The sequence below is a fragment of the Amblyomma mixtum genome, chromosome 3, assembly GCF_055824585.1.
Source record: "Amblyomma mixtum isolate Tamu chromosome 3, ASM5582458v1, whole genome shotgun sequence".
Classification (NCBI taxonomy): domain Eukaryota; kingdom Metazoa; phylum Arthropoda; class Arachnida; order Ixodida; family Ixodidae; genus Amblyomma; species Amblyomma mixtum.
Genome location: NC_143014.1, coordinates 133,640,186 through 133,658,875, shown reverse-complemented (window position 1 = coordinate 133,658,875; position 18,690 = coordinate 133,640,186). Strand labels below are relative to the sequence as shown.

The window sequence follows — 18,690 nt, the reverse complement described above, 5'->3', positions numbered from 1 at the left end:
GTTTTTTTCTTCACCTCAGCAACATCAGCGAAACGCTTTCCATTCACCTATTTTTTCATTCTAGGAAACAAAGAAAGTAGCACGGGGCAAGGTCGGGAGAGTATGAGGGTTGAGGAATAGGGGTCACGCCATTTTTGGTCCGAAATTGTCGTAGAGACAGGGCTGTGTGAGCAGGGGCATTGCCACGATGGAAAAACCAGTCACCCGACCGCCACAAATCTGGCCGCTTCCACCGCACACTGTTGCCCAATCTTTTCAAAACATCCAAGTAGAAAGCCTGGCTATCTGTCTGACCCTGCGGAACAAATTCTCAATGGACGACTCCTCTCACGTCGAAAAAACAAATCAGCATTGTTTTGAGGTTTGGTTTCACCTGACGAGCTTTCTTGAGGCGAGGTGAATTTGAAGTTTTCCATTGGCATGATTGTTACTTTGATTCAGGATTCGATTCAGGAACACTTGAGTTGTCCCCATAGCATCGTCCTTGTACGTCTTTATTAATATTTCAAGAGTTTCCATTCAACTTTTTCAAAATCAGAATTTCACTGGCGCACGCTGTTCACGAAAATCAGACATTGCAAAAACGACATTCACACAAAACAGTCGTCACTCTAAAACTCTGCCTAAACTAGTCTGACCTCCTTCAACGACGGCACTCGGCTTACTGACTCTGGAATGTTAGTTCTATGCGCTCCTTGTGGCAAAACGCGGTACGACAGAAGCTTTGCCGACCAAAAAATTTAGTCCAGTTTCTTTTGGGTACCCCCTCGTATGCTAGGTGCCAACCTGGGTCGGTAGGGTCTAAAGGCCTGGTCAGGCCTGGTCATCGCAGTTCGGCTGCAACTCGTCTAGTCACGTGGTCGTTGTTGCATCTATTGATTTTAGTTTCGGTTTCGAATTGATGGATTGGCTATTTGCTTGTTTGCGTCACGTGCTTGTTATCTATAAATACTTGTGCGCGTCAGGTATATTGCGTCAGGTATATCGCGTCTTTTGTTTGTCACAGTAAATGGGCACTCGCAATCTCGGGCAATGCAATAGATTAAATGCATTTTGAGTGGCTATCGTAATCAGTCATAATCAATTGTACAAAGTGAAATCGGCTTTTCCTGTCGATTGAAACGAGCTTCTAACATGTTTCGCCATAAGTTAGCGAAATTTTTCTTGTACTGCCAATTTTAGCGTTTCTGCGTCATTTCATGGTGGCCCAGGCCGCTCGAAGTCGTCGCTGGTCCTGGAGTGCCTGGCAGATGCTGAAGTTGTGAGTTGTTTCGCATCCACTTCAATGTTATCGCATTTCGGTGATGACATTACAGACAAATGACAGGAACTGTTTCGATGAGATTTTCGCGTATTACTGTGAAGATCGATGTCTGCCATAACTGCGTCGTATATATGGTAGCAACAGAAGCAGGATTGTGTGATAAAGCTCTTCTCAAAGCGACGACGGAAATTGTTTTCACTCCTCATTGAGAGAGAAATTATTGGATTCATTGCAAAAGCAAAATAGCGTGTGACGCTATTTGCTTGATTGTGCAGTTGAGACTGCGGCTTGTAGCTCGAGGAGGTCGTGCAGCCGTATTGAAAGTTGACTGGCTTTAAGCTCAGGGAGGCCGAGCAGACTGTTTCAGGAGGGAGATGCTAAAGCCCCTTGAACTTATAAGGAGATGCCAGACTCCTTCAGATTACCTTGGCCCTCGGGGAAGCCGAGCAGCCATATTGGACTTTTGAGAAATTTGATGCATCATTGATCGCCACGTTCAGTATTGACTAGAGTGACGAAGAATGACCTCAAGCAAGAATAAGAATATTTTTACAATATTCCCAGGTAACACCGAACATTAGAATAGTGTTATAAAAATGTTATGTAAGTTGGAGTAATGTTACATGTTGCATAGTAACTTTACATTAACATTAAAAATTAACATATAACATTATAAGTTACATAGGAAACGTTACTTTCATGTTCTAAACAAACGTTGTTTTAATATAATCTTCGAAATTTTATTATAATGTTAGAGTCGCAACTATAAAACAACACTGCAAATTTATTTCGAGCATGGATTTCCAGACATTTTCTCGCTGTTCTTAGAGTAAAGATGTTTTTCAACTAACAGTACCTTGTAACCACATTTCTTACATAGTGCTCGCCATAGATTACATGAAGAGCCCCATTATTTTGTGACAAAACTTTAGTTATTACCCATTCCCCACTGTCACTCATGGGACATCCCGCAGTAGCGAGTATATAAGCTCGGCGGCATGATATCCGTTTGGAGGTGAGTGAATACGAGTTACTGTTCTGTAGTATGGTGTCGCTCTTGTTGTTGGTTCTTGCAAAGCGTTGTAAGTTGTGTGCCGTCACCACTGGCAGGCCTGCATGCTTGTGCGGGGCTGCTTTACCATTTTCAAGAAAGTTCCATTTATGTTGTTTACATGTTTCATGAATGTTTGGGGAAGGTTATTCGAACATTTATATGTAACATTACAAAAACGTTATAAAGAAAGGACATTAAGGACATTGAAATAACATTTGAGCGTAACAAAAATGTAACATTATCGCAATGTTTCGGTGCTACCTGGGAAATTTGACTTCGAATAATACGAATTTTTGGAACTGGTCGAAGGAAATGGCACTGTCCACATTGCCTTTTACGGGTGTGCGTTCGCCCGAACCCTTTCTTCGACGACCTGGGGCCGTATTCTGTACCACTCTCAATATCACTCTCAAGTTCAAGAGCGTGACGTCAAAATGATGACATCGCGAGATGCCGACCGCGGAATCAACCAATTAGTAGCAAGGTTGCGGTGGCTAGTAGCAGGGCTCCGCCCCGGAAGCATTTATTTGCTCGACAAGGGGCCGTTTGCTAACGTTTTGTTGTGGAGACACCGCAAATAAAATGAGGAATGTTTTATTTTCAAAAGAAACTATTTTTCAAACTCAAACACACCAATCAAAATTAGAAGCGTTCTCAGTATTTAAATTTTCTCTTTAGTAACTTTTTGTCGCCGCGGAGATGCGCAAACAGTGGTAAAGTGTGAACTTGTTAGCTAAAAAAAGAAACAAAAACACAATGAATAAAAAATGACATTTTATTTTGTTAATAAACTGTGTTGCAAACTCAACAACATGAAGGAAATTTAGAAGCGTTCTCAGTTTTGCAATTAAATTTGCTATAGGGTCTCTGCTGCCTTCTGCTGCCTTGAGGGCGCGCTCGTAGTTGTAAAGCGTCAACATGGCGGCGTTCAGGAAAACTGCTGAGTCCACGCAAGTTCCTGCATTTTTTACGTATCGTCTACAATCAAGGTACTGTGCGATTGTCTTAAGCGCAGAAAAATGTGATTGAAGGCAATGACGGCTGTGGATGTGCAGAGATAAACTTTCAGGAGCCCTCGACACGAAAATCGACAGGCGAGTTGTTGAGGTTAGTTTGTTGTCGGTGGTCACTTACTATCGATGACAAAACTGAACGAATACGACCATGGGAACGAATGAGGGCGAACAAAACGGTTAGGCGCACAGCTTAAACCGTCTCGAATGTCCTTGCTCTTTCATAAAACTCTGCTACAAGTTGTTTCAATACAGCGCAAGTATTCCCTACTATTCACTGTCTACAGAATTAATTTCCCTGGCCGATACCAAGACATTGCCCAGGGAATTGGAATGAAAACCCGTTATCAGTTAAAATAGCGACACCACCGATGTGGCCACGCATGTACATTGCCCAAGAGCTGATGCTCTTCGAACTTCTCGAGGAGCATCCGCCCTTGGCACGGGCAGTGTCAAGAGCTCTCGCCAGAGTATACGGCGGCTTGCAGGCGGGAGCTCTGGGAAGAAATTGCCGTTGCTTTGAACAGAGACCGTATTACGGAGCGATCACAAATCCCGTCAAAAGTTAGTGACGTCAGTATGACTAAACGATGTGACGTCGACGCTTGACACAACGAGGAATCAGCCAATTACAGTAGGGCGGCACCCCTGGAGCATTTATTTGCACGAGGGACCGTCTGCTAAATTTTTGCTAATACTAAAGAAATGCACAGCAATAAAAGTAATTAATATTTGATTTTGCCGAAACATTAAGTTTAAAGGTGGAAAATATTAAGCAAAAGAAATATTCTGCTGCAGAGGTGCGCAGACGGCGGTGAAACGTCATCAAGCCGCTTTGCTCGAAAAACGCTGTTCCGCGCTTCAGTATTTTTTTACATGGCTTCTAAAATCAAGCTATTGTGCGGTTGACCTAAGTGCACAGAAAAATCGACAAAACCAACTTGTTGAAGTCTGTGTGTTGTTCGGCTCTTACGATCGATGACAAAAGTCTTAAAGCGTGAAGTGTTGCATTATGTGCTGTGTGGTTGTCTGTTTCTTTTTCCTCGGGAAACAGGAGACGACCACGAAGTGCGATCTGAGAGGAAATTTACCAGCATAAGCATGTTTTGTTTGTATGTAGCTGTGGCACAGAGGTGACCGCTGGAATCCAGTCCTTCAGCGCTCCAACTTTGCAGATTGCCTCCTACACCCGCCGCATGCATTTACTCACCATCAGTTGTGTGGGGCCGACATGCACCTCATTACCAACGGCAGCTTGAAAGCTGCCGGTGGCAAAGAACCTCAGCGTACACAGCATCTGCCGCCACACTGACAGCGCATTCGCACTTATACTCGTACACCTTCACACCTTCCAGTTCATCCGCGAGTTCGTCGCACAGCCACTCCGCAGTCTGCTTCTCCAGTCAAAAAAGGCGTCGAAACAGTTCGTCCGGCAAGTCGAACGTATCTTCGTGCGCACCCCTTCACTGTTGCTTAGGCCCGCGCAGCTGCCTCAGTCGTATCATACACTGCCACTGCTGCCGCCATTTTCTGTCACAAACGCAGTGGTAAAATTGACTGCCTCGATGCGATCGCAAAAAAATGTCACTTTGCACCTGCATAATCAAATGTGAAACGTCATCACTTCTGTCATGTCTGTGATGTAAACGACAGCCACCCATGATGCAAAACAGCAACATGGCCGCCGGTTACGGCCGACCAGTAGGAGCGGGGCCATGGCGGGGCTAATTGACACGTTTTTGACAAGTTTGTGATTTGATCGTTCCGTAATACGGCCCCTGAGAAGGCCCGGCAATTAAGTCCACCGAGCACTGCGCCATGCATGGCATGTGCTCGCTTTGCAGGCGGCGCGCGAAGTTGGCGTGGCTGCAAACTGGCCAAGTGTGAGCCTGTCAACATTGGTCTGTGGAGTACTGCTTGAACATAATTTTCCGCATCCTATCGCAGGGGTACCGGTGGCGGCAGGCTGCCCAGGATGACTGGCTGCGTGATCCAATTAATCGGGCCAGTGAGCGCCACGGGCGTCGGGGGCCGCTACTTTGAACGGCTTTTGCCCCCCGCCAGCAGCAGGTATGTCCACTGTCATTAGTCAACTGCTGTGACGTTACAGACTATTGCAAAGTTTTCAGCTTGCTGGTAATGAAGGATACGGTGGCCACAACTGGCGAAGGACAGGGTTAATTGGAGAGACATGGGACAGGTCTTTGCTCTGCAGTGGGAGTAGTCAGGCTGATGATGATGACCTGTTTAGTTATTTTTTAATTTCGCTCGTTCTTTATTTTTTCTTGTGTCCCTACCTTTTCTCATTTATATCGGTTCACTTTCTTCTTTCCCTATTTTATATACCCCCTTCTGCTTTCTGAAGCCCATTTATCTCCTGTTTTTTTTTTCTTGTTTTCTTTTCTCATCTTTTTTTCCTTCTTACAGATCCCTGCACCTTCCCTCCACCTGGCCACCTGGGAGCATGTCTCAAGCTCTAGGGCACGCTGGACTCAAACATGTTTCTTTTCCTCCTTCTTAAGTATTAATCCTTTTGGCGCCTCTCTGCCCTACAAATCACCTTTGCCTGGCCATCATTTATGCGTTGGCTCCTTTTATTTTCAATTGGTTCGCCTGCGATAACCTCTGGTTTGGTACAGGGTTCCTCTCACATTTTTCTTTGTTTTTTACTTCTTGAGAGTTTTACAATAAAGGGCTAATCAGTTGGTAAAGACTGATCCAATTGAGTATCTAATTTGAAAACGACCTACTATTTAGACTGCTGGTGTGTCCAAGTGACTATCTGTATAGACTGTCCAATTGGAGCAACAGTTTGAATTGGACTTCAGTAAAACTTGGTGCTAGGCTATTTGGTTAGGCATTCTTTGAAATAGGTTAGCGCCAAAAAAAAAAGACGAACACACTTTTTTTTTTAACCACTGGTTTTATTTTTCACTCCAGAGTACATATTTAAAGGCTTTTCAGATCATGTGCGCACAACCAGGGTTCATCAACATTTTTCCATATCAAAAGTTTTGATGTATCATTTGCTAATCTTGAGTTTTATGGCACGCCAAGCAACAAGGAATGAAAAAACACCAGTAATGGACATGATAAATCAGTGAAAAGGATAAGGAAGAAAAAACAAACAGGACGAATAAAAACGTGCTCAGTGCTTTTTTAAAGGGACACTGAGGAGAAATTGAAGTTGGCTTGTATCGACAGAATACCATCAACTGATTACAAAAATGCCACTCATACTGACAACAAAACTCTTGTAACGTAGAAAAGAGCAAGAACCAAAATACAGGTATCGCCGCCACAGGCCAAACTCACAAGTACAAGCGTGATGACGTCATAGGAAAAAGCAGTGTTGCTAGAACCAATGGTTCTAGCAACTCTAGGACCCGAGAAGCCACAAATCCCTGAGGCGCAGCCAATGCATGCGCAAATGTCCTTGACGTCGCCAGATGACGCCACATGCCCGGCAGCTACGCGCGCTCCTGAAGCATTGGGACTAATCAGCGCCTGTTTTCCGGCGGTAGGCGGGCTCCCGGTATTCCGCTAGCGGTAACAAGGTACACGGTATGCTAAAGGTGTCTATTTGCGAGAACTTCGTTGACGACTTCGAGAACGAGATCCATCGTAACGCTGGCAAAACACCAGTGCAAACGTAATCGAAGCGACTGTAGCGACGGCCGCAATAGCCGATAGATGCCTTCAACGTGCGGCCGGCGGTAGCTTTCTTTTCGGCTACTGCTAGGCCGCACTGCCGGCCGCCAGAAATCACGGAGTCTGCGGTACGTCATGTGCACGTCATGTTTCACGTCACTTAGTCCTGTGTCGTCATCGGAGAATCCCAAGTTTGAATCAGAGCGGCGGGAAAAACTTTTTCAACTTCGAATCCAAATTTCTTAGAAATAAATGCATCTTTCGCTGCCGGCCAAGTGGCAACAAAGCCATGACATGCCGAACTATCGGATTTTACTATAAAAAAAATATTAATAGTGCTCTCCTCAGTGTCCCTTTAAACGCATCTCTAGAAAAGCCCGCTCCGCAGAGTATGTTACACAGTGTTCTTGTTTTTTATTTATGTGAAAGGCCTCCAGCAAAACTCTGGATTTTCTACTTGCACTTCTGCCTAGAACCTGAGTTTCTTTAAACCATGGCGCACATTTGCACTCTAAAACATGCGAAACTAAATTCAAGAGCTTGTCTTGTACCCTCAAGTTATTTGCATGCTCCCTTAAATGATCCGACCCCGTCTGTCCGATATAGAACCTTTTGCAGGAAAGGGGAATCATATACACCACTCCTAACGCTAGCGCTCTTCTGTGTCGTGCCGTCGTTCTCTCGCCTTGTGTTCGTCTTTTTTTGCTGCTAACCTGTTTCAAAGAGTTTGTCCAAATGGGAGTCCATTTAGACTATTCATTTGGAATACCATTCCAACTAGAGCCAGTTGGAAACCTAACTGGTCCAAATGGGAGACGATTCAAGCTGTTCAATTGGAACACCACTCCAACTGGAAACAGTTGGAAACTCAAGTAGTCTAATTGGGAGTCCATTTGGACTATCCAACTGGAACACTATTGAAGCGAAAGCTTCACTACGCTAGGTAAAGCCAAGGTCACCGTGCTTGCAGGTTTCACCTTCATTTGGCCTTCAGATAAAGGAAAGGAAATGTGCATAACTGGCCCCCTGGGACAGTGGACACCTTAGTTGCACTTTAAGCTATGTGGCGGTAGTGACAGATGTGTGCTGCATGCGTTGGCATTGACAACATTGTGGCAGAAACGCGGCAGTGAGGCGTTCATTGCGTTTATTAGTGTTTGCGCTGACGTTTTAGACTCCGATGATTTGAAGGAAAGGAAGTATGCATAACTGGCCCCATAGGATAGTGGACACCTCAGTCGGGCTTTAAGCTATGTGGCGGTAGTGACAAATGTGTGCTGCATGCGTTGGCATTGACAACGTGGCAGAAACACGGCACTGAAGCCATAAGCCGTCGGCATTCATTGAGTGAGCAAACTCTCGCGATCAACCATTAACTGCCACCTGCCAAGGTTTCAGGGTGGGTGCGCTGCCTATCCAGTGTCTGGAACATGCACAATGTTGCAGACGCCAAGTTACGTATAGTTGCCCAATACGCCATAGCTTTCACTTTCTAACCAGGTTCAGCAGTAGTTAAACTCCAGCCAAGTTTTTCAAACTGAAACACCTTAGGTATAAAAGTCTCCAGGGCATACAAAAAGGTATATTATAGGAGCAATGTCTTCCATCCACCAGTAATAGCAGAGGCATTGGCGTTTCCTGCTCAGGCGCCCTGGAAGCTTTCGTTCTCGATAGTACCTATCTCGTTGAATTGGTGGTCGCAGAATTTAAATTTTACATTGCCACAGAACTGCCATAATTGGCAGCAATCCTTTGCCATGGACCTAATTTATATATACACATTCATTGGCAGGTACCTGGCAGCATCGTGCGATGCTTCAACGGCCTGAATCGGTCATCGTGCGGCACTCCTGAAGTAGAGGTGACGTCGACATTCTGGGTGCGGCTGCAATGGGCTCCACCTTCAGCACAAGAAATGGTCAAGGGTGGCACTGCTGCTGCATAGACACCTATAAAGCCTACAGTCACCTACCTTTGCATTCAGTGGCAATTTTTAGCCATGAACATATTTTTATGTGTTCATTGGCAGGTGAGCCTAAAAGAAGTCTTGAGAAATTTTTTTTGCTTTTTGCTGCCAACTGCCTACTGCACTTTTTTTAATTTACTTATTTCTGTACTGCAGTGTTCTTTTTTTAGATGGCCATCATGTCTACTGTGAACTGTAGCTCTTGTAACAATGCCACTGAAATTGATGACAAGCGAATGGCTTGTTGTGAATGTTACATTTCATTTCATCTCGGTCAAACTTGTTCTGGCAGTGCTGAAAATACATTTGTGTCCATGGGTGCCGCAAAACGAGAAAAGTGGCGCTGTCGGGCATGTCGTGGCGACTCACGTTTGCCACCTGCCACTAACAGCCACTCACAGACCAAATCATGAGAAATAGTTGATAAGCTAGCTCTCGAGGTAATATTCATGTGCTTGCTAGATCTGAAGGCATGCATCGATAGCCTTCTTTTGCTACCTGTGCAAGTGGAGATGCTTACACTAACCATTCAGGAACTTCAGACTAAAACAACAGAATTTCAGGCTTCTGTCCAATTCATGCCGAACGAGTACCAGAAGAGGTTTTAAATATGTAATGACAACTCAAGAGCAACTAAAGAACATGACAAAAAGATTGCAGCTGCTGCGGTGGCTCAGTGGTCGTGGTGCTTGGCTGCTGACCCGAGAGATGCGGGTTTGATCCCGGCCGCGGCGGTCAAATTTCAATGGAGGCAAAATTCTAGAGGCCTGTGTACTGTGCGATGTCAGTGCACGTTAAAGAACCCCGGGTGGTCGAAATTTCTGGAGCCCTTCACTACGGCATCCTTCATAGCCTGAGCCGCTTTGGGACATAAACCATAAACCTCCATAAACCATAAACCAACCAAACCAAGCCAAAAGGATTGCATGTCTGGAAGCCGCTGTATTGGAATAAGCAACTCGGGTCAAGTGCATGCAGTCTGACATGAATAACCTCAAACAGTACAGTTGATCATGCAGTATGGAAATTAGTGGCTTACTTGTCACGATGGATGAAGACCTGCTTTCCACAGTTGCAGATTTGGCACACAAGAAACTCAATAGCCATTCTGCGATTGAAATAACAGCCATTTGTCATCTCCCATTGCGGCAAAAGAAAACTCCAGTTGTGCTTGTGCAGTTTTCCTCTCGACTTGTACATGAAAAATGATCGAAAGCAAGAAACAAGCTCATAAAGACCTGAGAAACTAACAAAACCTTAAGGATATTTCTTTCAGTGAGAATCTGACATGTGCTAACAGTGAATGGTTTTGGAGAGGCAGAATAAAAGCAAAAAAAAAGTTCTTCAAATACATTTGGGTTTGCAACTGCCGGACATTTGCCAGGTAGGTGGATGGTGCTTCAGTCTTGAAAATTTTGCAATTATCTGATATTGACAATATTGTATAGGCTCTGCTGCTCAAATGGCGCCATTTCCAGATTTTGAATCCCTTGTTCAAACATTTCAACCTCTGCCCAATAGCTCAATTGCCGTTTTACACATTAACATTCACAATATTAAAAAATACTGAGACCAGTTTAGAGTATTCGCTCAGAAACTCATCGGTATTGTTGATGTATCTGTATCTACCAAAATTAATGTTCCTGGTGATTTCACGAATTATTTCCACCTTCCTGGATTTTTCGAATATTTTCTCATGTGTAAAGCTAGCAAAGAAGGTGGCATACGCGTTTATTTTAACAAAGCTCTATCCGTTTCAGAGTCAGTTTCACTGCTGCGGAAGTGTTGGCTGCGGAAGTGTTGGAAGCGTTGGCTGTATGTCGGCTCACTTGCTAATAGCTTGCCATACACCATCACACAGTGTGCCTACTTTTGTTACAGATTTACGAGATGCCATTACAGACAAATTCTCTGTCGGTAACATGTGTATATAGGAGATATAAGCATTGATTTACTTAAACTGGAGTTATCTGCTGTAGAAAGTTACCTGAACATTTTATTTATTTATTTATTTATACAAAATACCCCCAAAGGCCCTCAAGAGGGTATTACATGGGAGGGGGGCGTACAGGCAATTGATCAAAATAAAACAAAACCGCCAATATAAAACAATAAAACCACAAATAAAACACTTAGCATGACATAAATAAGCAAAAGAATCAAAAGTATGGCAACGCAGCAAAGAGTGAAAATTACTACAGTATTAAAATTATACAAACAGAACTCTAATGCAAGAATCATTTTAATAACATACCCTGCAAAAAAGGAAACCATGAACAAATAAAATGACAAAGTACGCAAAGAGTTAAGCAGTACTTATTGAAGATATAAGATTAAAATATTTATCAGGATCAGTGGTGGTTGCGATATGTGAAGGCAGAGTGTTCCAGTCAGATATTGTGCATGGTAAGAATGAATGCGCATAGTTGAATGTTCTGCATGTGAAACGCCTAACTTTAAAGGGATGATCGCGGCGGTTAAAAATCGAAGGAGGCAGAGAAAAAAAGTCGTTATGAAGTGATGGGTGATGATACAGTTTATGAAAAAGTGATAGTCGTGCAACTTTGCGGCGGAGACATAAATCATTGAGACCTGCGCGTTTCTTCAAGGCTGTGATGCTGGTATTATGTGAATAATCGGAGTAAATAAAACGAACTGCGCGATTCTGCAATGATTCAATGTTATTTATTAGGTAAGATTGGTAAGGGTCCCAAATAGCCGAGGCATATTCAATTTTAGGCCGAATTAGAGTGGTATAGGCATGGGCATGGACATTCTTGCAGGTCGCAACATTGAAGCCCTTATTCACGAACCAACCATAAAAGAATTTATGAATGACAATCTGTCTAGTACATGTATTGTCGAGTACATATCTGTCAAATACAAAAATATTCACGTATCAAATTTTTCTTCTCTCACACGTGCCATCATCATTCTAAAGTTTGCAGACCACTATTTCATCAAAAAACACAATGCTGATTATCAGTGGCTAATGTGCTGTCAGTGATTAACGAAAAAAAAAGGCTGTGGCGAAAATGTGAAGTCTCAAAAAATGAAAAATTGGAGCCATATTTTGTACAGCAATAAAGAGAGTAAATGAATTAGCTTATCGAAATGAAGATTCTACGCGAACTGATTTCACAATTTGCGGAACAGCATAGGTAAAACATTGTCTCTAGTTAACCAGCTGCACAGAAACCAACGTTCACCTATAAAGGACTCAATACAGCACAGTTTTGGATCCATTTTGCCATCTTTAGCAGATGCTTTCAACAATTAAATTTTCTGCAGAACAGCGCATCAGAGTGGTGAATTGCGCACAACACTTCCACCTTGTCAAGTATTATCATTTGCCTTCCTTCAGTCAACCACGGATATCCAGGGCATGTCTGATTAAGATTCGAATCTCCAGTGCCAAGCAGGGATGTACGTAGGTCATTTCTATGGGTGTCCATATCTGGATATATGCATCGGAGATTTGTAGTATGTTCGAGGAACATTCATTATCGGATGGCTGGCAGATATCCACGGGCAGATGTGTGAGGGGCACCTGTGAATGTCCCTCTAGGTATGTGAACTTACGACATGGCGTACATATTTTGTTTGTCCTCGGGAAAAAAAATTGAAAATCTATTTTGCAGATGGCAAACCACCCGATCACATTTCTACCAGCAATTAGTTTGCTATTCAATTAATTGATTAAGATCACTTGAATATGTTGCTGATATGAAAGAACCAGAATTAAACTAACTGCATGACTTTCTGGCACGCGTCGGTGTCATAATGCCCTTTTCTCCTCCAGCACTCCACCGAGGTAACCGAAGCATGCAGCCTTTCCATGAAAATTAAGCTGAATAAACTCCTACCTGGGGCCACGGCACAGTGACAGGCTTAAAACTGAAAGCCGATCTAATCCATTCCATCAGTCAATTGAGCACTGGATACTCTATCTCAGTCGTTCCTTGCAGCACTACCAAAGCTGCGATGAGTGCACAGGCGATGTTCTGACGCTGTAGAACGTAGTGTCAGTATAAAATAGGCACATGGATATATGGGATAGCATGCTTTAAAGTGCACATATGCCAAATGCTACTTCATATGAAGCCTAAACGTACACTCGCATTATGTATGCAATTTTCCAAGCTTAGCATGTGCGACTCTTGTGTACGTTCAAGTATCGTTTCCAAAATGGCAGCCCCCTTCGAACCAGACTACTGGCCTTGGACTGAGTTTGTCATTGTAGCTGCCTTTTTCAGCACATTCACTGGCCTTGAATGGACCACTCGACTTTCGCTTCATCTCATCTTGCCTGTTACAAAACATATAGCGATAGATTCGCTTTATTTTTTATTTACAGTGAAGATTCTGCCGCTTCTAGTCCTAAGAGAAGCGTGATTTGTTGACAACAATGGTTCTTGTTCTAACAACCAGATGGCGCCACTGGACTGGGCTTATTGTGTTTTCGTTTGCATACGCTTAACTAAAAAATTGGCTTATCAAGGTTAAGCCAAGTGGATGCGAAGCATGTTAAGCAGCTGCCTCAGTGTGGATGGGGCTAAGTAATGGAGACGTGGTTTTAGGTTAATCGTCGTACTTTATTCTTTGCAGCCCGACAAACACACTCTTATGGTCCGTAAATGCATGACTCTTGGTTTGCACGTCACTTATTCTTCGCGTTCTTCATCGGTTTCCGTAGCACGCTGCAGCCTTCGTTTTGCATTCCTATTATTAACGTCCTTAGCGTTTGGAGGCATCTTGATTGCATACACGCCCGGCGCAAAGACGCTGGCGCGGTTGCGGGCACAGAGACTGACGCGACGGCGGGCGCGCGCCGCTTCATCCCTGGCGTGACGTCACATATCACGTGATGCAGCGATGGTGGCGCCGCCGCCGCGTTGCGCGCGACGGCGCGAACCGAAGCGTGGAGGCCTCCGCCGGGCGACGTCCGACGGCGCGATATGAGGCCCCATCTGCAGCCGGTGTGACGTCATCACGTGACGTCACATCATGTGATCTCACTTCAAGGTCAATGGTGGCCACCGCCGGGAGGCGACCGACGGAGCAATATGAGGCCCCATCTGCAGCCGGTGTGACGTCATCACGTGACGTCATGTCACGTGACACCACTTCAGGGTCAATGATGGCCACCGCCGGGCGTCGCGCGAAGGCCCGAAACCTACGTTAATATGCTTCGCATAAAATACGAATGTGGCAATTCCCACAACATCTTGCAAAATGCTTGCGTTTAGCATACGTAAGAGTGCATATGCTTATGATACTTAGACAGCGTAGATTTAGGCTCTTTTCTAACCATATCTGTGCATTCTGTGAGCAGACGATGTGTCGGGGAGAAACAAATTTGGCGCGCTCTCCTGATTGGCTGAGGAGGTCTCTACCTTCCATAGCGTTACAAGGAACTTATAAGATGGAGCATAGTTCTGGCCGGTTCTGGTGCGATCGTTACGCTGTTCTTCATTGTGTGGTGCTTCTTCCGACCTTTATTTTTGCTACAGTATGCGGTTTGTTTGTTCTGTGGTTGCTTGGCTGTGCTATAAATGTGATGCATCACCTATGCGCTCAACAAGACCTTCTTTTGCACCTGACGCTCTTATGAAAAAGCTCCGGTGTCATACTGCAGTCTGCACCTAACCCCTTGCTGAGATGCCGCTGCTTTGTTGTTTGAGATGAAAGAAGCGGCGAAGCGGCCTGGTGTTATCACTCGCGGAGTAAGTAACTGTGCTTGTAGATTACTTTGATGATCCTGCTGTGGGATGAATGAAGGGCTTTAACACAACTGTACTCTATTGCACAGCTTGTTTGCACTGGAGTGGAAGTCACAAGTACGATGCAATAGCTACTGCAAACGTGTTTGTCGCATTCGCCAGTCTACCATGAAGCTCCAGAAGCCAGTGAGACAGCGTAGTCGTAAAGTGTGAATCTTAAGGCAAGTGTACGTAGGTTCATAATTGTGCAGAATGTGCGACAAGCACATTCTGCGGTGTGTGCTTTTCAGTGATTCGCAGCTGATTTTTTCTTATTTTTCTATTGCCTTTGCAGTGTGGGTGTGGCCTGCCTGTAGAGAGTATTGGTGTCTAAATTATGCCATGTCATGGAAAGCACAGGTAAATTGAAAATGTAATGTAAAAGTGATCTACCTTCACAGTTTAACGACTTGTTTCAATGTTAGGCTTGTCGAATGGACTTCTCCAACTATCTACTGCACAGCACTTTGCACTGTGCAGTAGCATTGTTTAAGAAAGCTGAAGTGTTCTGTTAGATTTGTGAATTTCAGTCACACATTCTTCACTTATTTTCCTATAGTTGCACATTGAGTGCAATGAGATCATGCAGTGCATTGGTGCAGCTTTGTCAAACCTGATTATGCCCACAGGGCTCAGTGCTGAGCCAGATAGCAGGACCATATATGGCCCTCCTAGATTGGCACCCTCATATTGTGAGCAGATCTCTCTTCCTTACTCCTGCGGAGCTATGGATCATCAAATATGCTGTCAGTGCCGCTCTGCTTGATTCATCAGTGAACCTTGTGGGCAGGGTAGTTTCGACTAAGACCTTGTTTTGCTGCATCATGACGTCTAACGTTATGTTGACAGAGTGCAGTGTAAGTTGCTCTTTTATACTTTTTCTCAGCCATGCAGTGTGGATATGACCGACCTCTGTTAGCAGCTATATAGTACCTGCAGTGTACAGAGCAGCAGCCTACAGATAAGTTTGACCTACAGTGCAAATTTCCTCCTCTTTCATAATCAGTACTTTGTTTTTCTTTGCTCTGTGCAGTGGAAGGTATCTAGCTATTGTGTAGTGTACATGTACAGTGATGGATAAAAATTTGCGGATGTGAATTCGTGGGAAAATTTATTTCTGTGTTGTTAGCCAAAGCAATTTAATCAAAAGCCTAGAATCATGAGGTAACACGGATGCTCGATCCTACTGAACAAATTTCAGCTGACTGCCTAGCAAGGCAATGCAAAAATAAATATTTTTCTGGAAATTCACATCCCGCAAACTTTTCTCCATTTCTGTACCTTGTGCCCAACCACTGAGTCATCAGATAGCTTGTAGCTGCGTGTTAAGGATCCCTACTCTCACACTTGAATTTTTGAGGCCTTCAGTATGAATGTGACTTCCTGTCGGAGTAGCTGTAGTGTCTTGCACTGTAAACACATTCTTCATGCATTGGTATCAAGCTCTTTGCAGTAGGGTGCATCTTGTCTTTTACTTTTGCAGCGGTTTTTGAAGAAACACAGTATATTGAATTTCAAGAAATATTCTCACCTCCGTTGCTTACATCTTATGAGTTCACGATGTAAACTTGCTGTCATAGCTACAGATGCCTGTCTTACAAGTTGTTCATGATGTAAACTTGCTGTCATAGCTACAGGTGCCTAACTTTGAACTGTTTGTTACAGAACCCATTGTAATGAAATACCTGTATGTATGGTATAAAGAATACTGCACTCCTTACACACCTGCCTGTCACTTCTGAATATATGAACGGCTTTTATAGTCAGGTACAACTCAAGAATTCAGTGGCAGATGCTACTTAAAGGAGGCCTGGTGTTGACCAGTTCTCGGAGATCGTGGGTATGTCCGGAACGAGAAATCGAAGGTGGCTGGCAGGTACCTCCGTGAAAAGGGATTAACTGCCATGTCATGAAAACCAGTTGGCGCCACTGGCTGGAGGGCCTCGTTTGAGGGGCATTCACTGCTGCATTCTTGAGTTGTGTCTAAATATTGTGTCAAAATTTCATATTAGATGCAGGGAAGATACCAGCGTCTGTTACGTTCCACTAATTCTTAACAAGCTTTGTAATGAAATGTTCTTGCTTAGTACACGCAAAGGAGCAAAAGGAGCAAGGAGGAGCCCAATGCTCCTGATTGCAAATTTTGCCATTATGATTTTCTTCGTGCCTTTACAGCACCTTTTTTTTCTCTTTTTAATTTCATACCATCTTCTGTTGGGCACTGCCTTGCAAGCCTCCCTGGCATAGGCATACGTGAAATCATAGCCTGTTGTTTGAAAATAAATCTTCATTATTATTATTTGAGTAACATGTAGGGAAATGTAAGTGTGCTGTTATCTTTTCTCATGCAACCTGCCTGCAGAATTGCCTGCTCTCATATTTTTCCACCTTCTTGAGACCTTTGAAACCCGAAGGTAACATACCTCTGCAAGCTGTGGTTAGCTCTGTGCCATTGTGGACTACTAGCTTGCTTGATTTTTTGTGTGCTGTATGTATTGGAAACACTTGTCTACTTCTTATCACGCTACAGAGTTGCAAGGTTGGAGAAAATATCGGTTAAAATTGCGAAATTCTCTTGAAATTGTCTTTCATTTTTACTTACAGTAACTTGCACTTAAAAATTTGCTTAACCCTTCGGTAAAAGGATTATATTTCTTGCAAATTTTGCCATTATGATTTTCTTCGTGCCTTTACAGCACCTTTTTTTCTCTTTTTCATTTCATACCATCTTCTGTTGGGCACTGCCTTGCAAGCCTCCCTGGCATAGGCATTAAATTCTGCATTAAATTCTGCATTAATGCATTAAATTCTGCTTTCCCAAAGTCCTGTTTCCATCAGATGGACAAAGCGTTCGCTGATCAGGTGGCCAGACTAAAAAACGCGGGGTTCCCGGCCTCTGTGCTGGCTTCAGTGTTGCACCAGATCCTTATGGTACAGAAACAAACTGTAAAGGGAACTAGGTCGCATAAAGACAGCGCACAGGGAAGAAAAAAGCTCGCCTGCATCCCGTACATACATGGTGTGTCTCACAGCCTTAAAAAGGTGGCCCGCCGTTATGAGGTGGACTTGGTATTTTCAGCCAAGAATAAGGTAGGGCGGATATGTGCCGCCATTGAGAGGTGTGACGCACCGCTGGAGAGAAGGAACGCTTGTGGGGTGAAGCACTCCAACCCGTTTGTGGACTGTGCTTGCGGTGTGGTGTATTCCATACCCCTAACCTGCGGTCGACACTACACGGGGCAGACGGGACGCTGTCTGAATGTACGCCTCCAGGAGCACGCCAGGTCACTTGACGGGGGTTCGGGGACGCACCTGACTAAGCATGTGAAAAGCCACAAGTGTGCCCCGTTGTTCAAGGAAACGCGCGTTCTCTGGAAGCATAAAGATAAGACTTCCCGGGAGATTATGGAGGCCTTCCGCATAAGGAAGTCGGCAGATGTATGCGTTAGTTTGCCATCCTTGCTGCTGCTTGACGCCGAGGTTGATTATCTTCAAAGAACACTAAACCATGATAACAGGTAGATTCGTTGTGATTTAATGTGTTCTTCCCTGTAACCTTTGTAACCGTAATGTCTCAAAGAGACTCAAGCTATGAGGGATGCCGTAGTACAAGTTGTGCTGGCTTGCTGACGTAACCCCTGCAGAAATGGTTTTCGCACACATGCTTCGCAACTAGGACATTCGCACGCTAACATTTTATCCAGCAACTTTACATAGGGAACATCTGCAGAGCTCGGTGACGCGTAAGCCGCGAAGACGGGCAAGTCCTGTCAGTCACTCATACCATCACCTCCTACCACACACTCGGGAAACCAACTTTAGGATGAAGTGGGTATGCGTAGTTGATTTTATAGTATCGATAGTACTATATATAACTATTAGTATCGATACTGCTATCGATAGTACTATCAATGGAACTATCGATAGTACTGTCGATGGTACTATCGATAGTACTATCGATAGTCTTTTTTACAATCGAT

General features: G+C 44.1%; 1 long non-coding RNA gene across 9 annotated transcripts; it reads left to right on the top strand.

Moving 5' to 3' along the window:
• Nucleotides 1-889: 889 nt before the first annotated feature.
• LOC149351988 (uncharacterized) lies at nt 890-18,661 on the top strand. Of its 9 annotated transcripts, XR_016290679.1 has the most exons (6): nt 890-1,261; nt 5,279-5,401; nt 5,759-5,852; nt 8,775-14,892; nt 15,006-15,070; nt 15,597-18,661. It is a non-coding gene; the product is annotated as an uncharacterized LOC149351988 (long non-coding RNA). The 9 variants fall into 9 exon arrangements; XR_016290677.1 differs by having other exon boundaries at nt 8,775-14,674; nt 14,761-18,661; XR_016290676.1 differs by having other exon boundaries at nt 15,006-18,661.
• Nucleotides 18,662-18,690: the final 29 nt, after the last annotated feature.